Below are 6,464 nucleotides of genomic sequence, written 5' to 3'. Positions count from 1 at the left end.
GCAAGCACAACAAGGTGTACGGTATGCCCTGGAATTCATTTTGAAAGGAAATTATAGTCCGGCAAATATTTCTTGACATAGTAAAAGTTTTCATAATTTAGTCTCGGCCCTGTATTTCTGTAATATTAATAGCTCATCTTCATGAAATGTGTATGGCTAGAGAGTGGAAAGCTTTTAATGCATTAATAAAGGAATGGAAAAATGTTGAGCATTGATAAAGGAGCAGTGAAAATAGAGGAATTGCCAGTTTTATTATAGGAAGTGGCAGGATTTAATTTATGTGGTTAGCCATCAGAATCCGGGCTCTGGGTTCATGGAGCAGATCTCTCTTTCTCTCAAACAATACACCCCCACCGCACTATGTTGACAGTTACTATTGTGACCTCGTACTCCATTTGATTTACTTTTGCTGTTTGAGGTTTCTCCTGCCCTGTGACAGTTGCCAATATGTTTGCAGCTCTGCTAACAGATACACAGACGTAACTGTAAATTTGTATAATTTACATACACCTTAATTAGAGATTAGGTGTCTGTATATATGTGTGTCTATACAGTTGCTTGGTTTCTGTCACTTAAACAGATGACATTTCATAGACATTGTGGTAATTTATTACTACAATAATACAGTATGTGTGTGTATGTATGTGTATATATATATATGTATGTATATGTATATGTATATGTATATGTATATATATGTATATATATGTATATATATATATATATATATATATATATTGTAGCGACCGTGGAGGAGTCTTTTAAGATTTCGAGCGAACTCTGCGTGCACCTCTCCGAAGCTGTCGGCTAGCGGCTTGCCAGCGTCATGCACGCAACTGCACCCAGCTCTTTAAGAAAGAGAACACTCGTGCCCCATACACCGCACGACTCCGAGTGTCTCGGTAGTTTGCTTAGATAAAATCTTAGCAATAAAACAGCTCTGTCCTGTTGTATCTTTTTATTACAGAAGATAGTCAGAAACAAAAGCTCAACATTATTGCTCGCCATTGCCAAGGTCACGCACAGAGACACATTTCAATAAATTGGTACTTTTACAAAATAAATAACCCCGGACGGCGATGTCCCAAACCCACCCAACCAATTAAATACAAACACACCATTATTTACAACACAAATGACAATACGTAAATTCGACATACAATAAGCTTTTTATAAATTACCCATAAATTCCCCACAAACTATTTACATAAATTACCCATGAGGCGTCACTCCGCCAGCGCTTGCTGCCGGGTTGTTACACAGCCCCCTCCTAAGAGGGTTAGTGTCCCCACAACCCTACTCATCACAGATAAAATCACGTAAATGTCCTGGCCGTCGACGGATACGCTTTGTCCTGCCGGAGGTGCCATCACTGTGTCGGGCTCAGTCCTGTCAATGTCTGACTCGGTGGGGGGTGGAGGTTGGAGAACCGCTTGTATTTTCGAGTTGTTGTTGTTCTGGGGCCAGTGGGTGGTATGGTGCTAAACGGTCCTTGTGCAGCACCACCCGTCTGCCTCGTCCAGGCATTCGGACTCGGAAAACTACCTCCGATATTTTGTCCAATATTTCTCCCGGTCCTTGCCAATGGTGGGCTAGTTTTGGGGACAATCCCCGTTTCCGTTGCGGGCAAAATACCCACACTTTGTCCCCTGGCTTCAGCGTCGGGCCATGAGCCCGTGAGTCGTAAGCCCGTTTTGGCGCTCCAGCTCCCTCCAGGGCCTCCCTGGCCAGTCGATGAACGGTGTCCAGCCGCTCTTTTAGCCGTCTAAAATAATCCATTTCGGGCCCACCAATAATCTCAGGCTCAGGGGTGAGCCAAACACTAATTCCACCGGCGTGCGAGTTCCCTTCCAAACATCAGCCCCGCTGGCGTGCATTGGCTCGACTCCTGCACTGCTGTCCGATATGCCCATAGGACCAAAGGCAAATGTTGGTCCCAGTCCCGCTGGTGTTGACTGGTCAGAATTGCCAGTTGAGTGGCCAGGGTGCGATTAAATCGCCGACCAATCCATCACTTTGTGGGTGAAGGGGTGGTCCGGTCTTTTCACCCCAGTCGCTGACACACCTCCCTGAACAAACGGCTCTCAAAGTTCCGCCCTGATCGCTGTGGAGCTCGTCCGAACTCCAAATCGAGTGAACATTTCATCCACGAGTTTTGGGCAGCTGTGGGGCACTCTGATCCGAACTGCATACGCCTCTGGCCATTTGGTAAAGTAGTCCATTGCTACCAAAGCGTAGCGATTTCCGGCTTCCGTTACAGGAAAAGGACCCAGTATGTCCACGCCAATTCTCTCCATGGGTGCCCCGACCAGGTATTGTTGCAATGGCGCGTGAGAACGTTGACCAGGTCCTTTTTGTGCAGTGCAGACGTCACAGCAGTGGGCGTGTAGCTCTGCGTCTTGCCGACACCCGGGCCAATAAAACCGCTGCCGTAGTCGACGCACTGTCTTAGCGTTCCGTAATGTCCGGATCCAGCCGCTCCGTGGACCCATCGGAGGACCTCGGCGCGCAAAGCCTGGGGAACCAGTAGTTGTAGCGGTCAATTCCTCCCGGTGCTGCCACCGCCTGTAGATTACGCCATCGTGCAACTCCAAGTTGCCCAACTGAGAGTGGAGTATTTTGAGTTCAGGCCCCTGTGACGACACGGTTTGCCAGTCGGGACGTTCTTGTGTCTCCAACCAGCCCTTTACCTTTTCTAGTGCTTGATCGTTTGCCTGTAACTGCCTCAATTGGTCAATAGTGTACGGCTCCCCTACTCCAACAGTGTCATCTATCCTTGCGGATGCGGCGATGGCCCCAGCCCCCTTTCTTCCTGTCGGCGGCAATATCGACATTCATTGCTGAGGCATGGACGCCTGGAGAGGGCATCAGCGTTGGCATGCTGCCGTCCCGGTCGGTGCTGTATCTCAAAGTCATATTCTTGTAGAATCTCCATCCACCTTGCCACCTGGCCCTCTGGTTGCCTGAAATTCAACATCCAGGTGAGGCTAGCATGGTCAGTCCGCAGTGTGAACCTAGTGCCCAATAGGTAGGGCCGAAAGTGCCGCATCGCTAGGATCACTGCCAACAGTTCCCGCCGAGTGACACAGTAATTCCTCTCCGGTCGACTGAGGCTGCAGCTGTAATAAGCTATCACTCTTTCTCCAGCCTCCCCCTTCTGTGAGAGCACGGCCCCAATCCCCACATTGCTAGCGTCAGTGTCCACCACAAAAGGTTGGTTGGGGTCAGGGTACGCCAGGACAGGCGCTCGTACGAGGGCAGCCTTTAACTGTTGGAAGGCGGCTGTGCAGTCCTCCGTCCACCCAAACTGTTGGCCCTTACTCGTTAGTCGGTGCAAAGGGCTGGCAATGGTCGCAAAGTTTTTACGAATCTTCGTAGTAGGAGGCTAAACCCAAAAGCTCCGCAGTTCAGTGATATTGGCTGGTGGGGCCAGTTGCTCACGGCAGTCACCTTCGCTGGGTCTGTAGCCACCCCACTCTCGCTGATTACGTGCCCTAGAAACTGAGTCTGTCGGGCGAAAGATTGCATTTCTCAGGGTTTAACCGCAACCCGGCGCTACTGAATGGCGGTCAGGACCTCCCTTAAATTGTGCACCGCCTGGTCAAAGTCTCTGGCATGAATCAGCAGGTCATCTAAATAGACCACACAACGGGTTCGGGGAATGTCTTTTAGGACCCGCTCCATTAGTCTTTCAAAGCGTGGCGGCGCATTACAAAGTCCAAACGGCATTACCTTAAACTGCCACAGCCCTTGTCCGATGGTGAATGCAGTTTTGGGTCGGTCCTCTGCTGCCAGTTCTACCTGCCAATATCCACTGCGCAAGTCCAAAGTGCTGAACCAACGGGATCCAGCCACATAGTCCAATGCATCATCGATGCGAGGCAATGGGTAAGAGTCTTTTCGAGTGACTGCATTTAATTTACGAAAGTCCACACAAGGCGCCAACCCCGTTTTCTTCCGCACCATGACCATGGGTGCGGCCCAGGACTGTCCGAAGGCTCAATGATGTCGTTGGTTACCATCTCGCGAATCAATTCTTCGCAGCTTGGCGTTTTGCAAGAGGCAATCTGTGGGGCGCAACCGAATGGGGCGGCGTGGCCAGTGTCAATGTGGTGTTTGACTAACGAGGTTCTGGTGCAGTCCTCTTCTCGAGCCGCAAAATGTCCACAAAGTCGTTCAATACTTTCTGGAGTTGCTCCTGCTGTGGCGTGCTCAGCTGTTCACCACTTCGATGGCCCAATTCCTCCACAGCAGCAACCGTCTCAGTGGATGGGTGGTCGTGTGAGGAAAACCGTTGGGGAGCACTGGTCTGAGCTGCAATACTCTCCTGGGGTCCTCTTCAGTCCCTGCATCTTCCGAACAACGGTCGGGAGCCGGTGAGCCGTGGTGTCCAGGCAAATCCAAGCTAACAGCCCTTCCAGGATGATTCCAGCCCGATTGGGCGACACAGTCTCATTACCTACGCAGAGGATGGCCCTGGACACATCAACACATGCTCCCCAGTGGGCCAGCAAGTCTAACCCAATTATGCATTTGTCTTTAATGTCCATGAGCCAGAATTGTGGCTGGTCTGGCTCGTCCCTACTACTACAGTCAATAGTTTCTTTCCGGGCATTTTTGTCCGTTCTTCCCGTAACCGGTCGCAGTTCGATGTTAGAAGGAGTCCAGTCTTTTGGAAGAGGACCAGCTGTTTCGGGCAACACTCCTCTCTGTAATAGACAAATAGTGGACCCGTGTCCACTAAGGCACTACATGGCCGTCCGTCTATAATGCAGTCTAGGTATAGTCCACCTGAAAACCCACAGCCCCACTTTAGGGCAGTCATTGCGGAGGGATGCTGAAAATTGGGCGAGGGTCCCCTCACGGCCTCACTCCAAGTCGTTTCCGAAGGTGATGTTGTATGCAGGCAGGGGACTTGGAGCAGGGCAGTCCCTGGCAAAATGCCCTGGTTCTCCGCGATCGGAAACAGCGGTCCGATCTTTGTCTCTGTCGGGGAATTGATGATGGCTGGGCGACTGACCTCCACACCCTCAGGCTGGTCCCTTTCTACCACTCGCTCAACTGCTCTCGATAGCGGCTTGGGCGTGATGATTGACGTGCGGAGACCCAAACTGTAGTACCTCTTCAGCCCGTTCAGCCTCCCGTAGTGCCTCGCTCAAATGTCTGGGCGACGACAGACAGACATGCTGACGAAGACGCTCTGGTGCAAGGCCCGCAGGAAAGCATGAAGACTGAGTTCTTCCCTTGCTGCTGTCGAGAAAGTAGGGTAACCTTTCCGTACATAGACCCTGATGTCAGCTGCAAATGCTCCCACACTCTCACCTTCACGCCGATGTCGGTTTGTCAGCTCCTCCCTGCTGTGTTCCGCTGAGGTTCTCTGTCCAAAGCGACGGGTGAGAGCATCGGTGAGGGCCTGAAGATCACGACACTCCTCAGGCGGCAGGTCGATGAGTACCTGAAGTGCGGGACCCTCCAAGGCAAGGGCCAAGTGTGTTGCAGCTTCCTCGCAGCTCCAACCATTGTGAAGAGCAGCCAGATCCACTTGTGCAAGGTATGGCTCCAGGGGCGTCAACCCGCTGTATCGTGGCAGCTTAGCGGGTGACCGTGTGGGAGGACCGGCCGACTGGTGATTTGGGGTGTCGCGGGCAGCTACAGGTTCATTCGGCCGTGCCTAGAAGATCGCAACACTGTCCGGGAATACTGGCACCCTCAGGCCAGTTTGTCCTTTTCTCCGTGCAGTTCTGCTGATCAGGCGCCCAACATAACGCTATTTTCCGAGATGGCACGCTCTATTTCTTCAAGACTCTGTTCCATGACGGCGTCTTCTAAACAGCCTGGTCTCCCACTTCTGACACCAATGTAGCGACCCGTGGAGGAGTCTTTAAGATTTCGAGCGAACTCTGCCGTGCACCTCCGAAGCTGTCGGCTAGCGGCTTGCCAGCGTCATGCACGCAACTGCACCCAGCTCTTTAAGAAAGAGAACACTCGTGCCCCATACACCGCGACGACTCGAGTGTCTCGGTAGTTTGCTTAGATAAAATCTTAGCAATAAAACAGCTCTGTCCTGTTGTATCTTTTATTACAGAAGATAGTCAGAAACAAAAGCTCAACATTATTGCTCGCCATTGCCAAGGTCACGCACAGAGACACATTTCAATAAATTGGTACTTTTACAAAATAAATAACCCCCGGACGGCGATGTCCCAAACCCACCCAACCAATTAAATACAAACACACCATTATTTACAACACAAATGACAATACGTAAATTCGACATACAATAAGCTTTTTATAAATTACCCATAAATTCCCCACAAACTATTTACATAAATTACCATGAGGTCACACCGCCAGCGCTTGCTGCGGGTTGTTACAATATATATATTGTGAGCGGTACCGGGCACAGACAGGCGGACATGTTGTTTTGACACCACCACACGCTTTATTTACACAATATTTACAAT

This window comes from Polypterus senegalus, unplaced genomic scaffold (genome assembly GCF_016835505.1).
Source record: "Polypterus senegalus isolate Bchr_013 unplaced genomic scaffold, ASM1683550v1 scaffold_6013, whole genome shotgun sequence".
NCBI classification, from domain to species: Eukaryota; Metazoa; Chordata; class Cladistia; order Polypteriformes; family Polypteridae; genus Polypterus; species Polypterus senegalus.
Note: the sequence above shows the minus strand (reverse complement) of the source record.